Source organism: Daphnia magna, linkage group LG5, assembly GCF_020631705.1.
Source record: "Daphnia magna isolate NIES linkage group LG5, ASM2063170v1.1, whole genome shotgun sequence".
Taxonomy (NCBI): Eukaryota; Metazoa; Arthropoda; class Branchiopoda; order Diplostraca; family Daphniidae; genus Daphnia; species Daphnia magna.
Genome location: NC_059186.1, coordinates 3,377,053 through 3,378,686, shown reverse-complemented (window position 1 = coordinate 3,378,686; position 1,634 = coordinate 3,377,053). Strand labels below are relative to the sequence as shown.

Below are 1,634 nucleotides of genomic sequence, written 5' to 3'. Positions count from 1 at the left end.
AGAAAGGAATAAAAATGAAATGTTAGCTTTGTAGGCTGGACGTTCACCTGCATGGAGTGCAATGTCGATGGTGAAGAGTGCGAGAAAATTGTTTCACTGTTGATACTGTTGCCCAGAGCTCGAAGGAGTCTTTGTAATCATCGAGGTCAAATGTTGGAGACAATCCATATGGTTTGAACGCTTTCAGTGGTATGACTGGAACGAGAGCTATTATTAAATTTTAAAAAGTCGTTGATGAAATTAAATGCGACGGTTTTATGGCTCTGTAATTTGATTTCTCAAGAGCCCCTAGAAATGCACGCCTCTGCACAGAAATCGATACCGTAATGAATATACGAAACAATAGTGACAAAAAAAATAATGGCAAGACAAAAAAAAAACAAAACATGCCTGACTTAGTAACGTGAGCCATATGGCTATTTACCCTTAGAAACCAACACTATGAATGGTTAAAATTTACAATACTTAATACTGTTGTGTAGCTTCAGAATACCAGCTGTACCATGTGATGACGTCAAGTGAATAAGGAGTAAAGACGTCGTTTATAAAGGTAATGTGTATTTAAAAGGTAACGGTGAAGTATTGTAGACACGTGACGTTACGATCCATATGACTCTGGGACCAGACTGAGTGCCAGGGAGGATGGTAGGCTGTCAAGTAGCCGGTGAGCAATGGCGTATTGAAATGTTTTGTAATGTCATTACAATATCTGTACGTTTATTTGAGTTGGCGAAATGCATCGTAATTAGCATGAATTTTACAACTCATCGGCGTCCTATGGCAATATGTCGAATATTCGTAAAAAAAATTATAATCTTTTTAAGAGTGTCTGTGTAATTGAAAGCAGTCAAATGTTAGGATTTCAATGAAAAACAGTATCTTGCCTGATATTTTTAGTGTCAACGTCCGTGTAAAATCGACGAGAAAAAGGTTCAAGTAGAAGGTAAAATTTTACTTATGTGCAGTGGCAATGTCATAACCAATGACGGTCTCCTGAGTTGTGATTAGTACTAGTTGAAAGCTTTAACCAATACCCAGCTACGATGAAATGAAACATTTTTTGTTGTCGGCAATTGTTGACAGCTCCAGCAGAAGCCGATTCTCTTAAAGAACGTAAACATTGTGTTCGATTAGTGTTTGGCGTTGCCTACTTGATCAACATTGATAAAGCGATTGGTTACTCAATCCCACATATATAAATGGTTGGAAAACCTGAATTTCTGCCTAAAACATCGTGTTTGTTCAACTAATCGAATGGGTTCCAAAAAGAGCTAATGGACTAGCAGAATAAATCCATTTCGTCTCCTTACCCAATTCAGCTTACTCATCCGTCTGCCTTAGACTTCTTCAAATCAAACGAGATAACAATTTTTACATGAGGTTTTCACAGCATTGTGTTTTTTGTGACTGTTTAGAATCTAACAGAAAATAGTCGTCGCATTCCGGTTGAATATATTTGTTTATTGCTTTGACTTTACCAAAGTGTTTTGAAGTTGAAGAAGTTGAAGATGAAGAAATGCCAACGGTTTTCATCTGTTATTCACTCCGGTTTTCATTAATACCCGGATAAATCTGTTACCTTTTACTAAAGATTTCCGTGGTTAGGAGCACTGATAAGTCTATACGGGGATCGG

General features: G+C 37.3%; 1 non-coding gene across 1 annotated transcript; it reads left to right on the top strand.

Annotated features, from left to right (window-relative positions):
• The first annotated feature begins 953 nt into the window (after window positions 1-953).
• Window positions 954-1,095, top strand: LOC116924094. Its single transcript, XR_004394748.2, has one exon. It is a non-coding gene; the product is annotated as a U4 spliceosomal RNA (small nuclear RNA).
• Window positions 1,096-1,634: the final 539 nt, after the last annotated feature.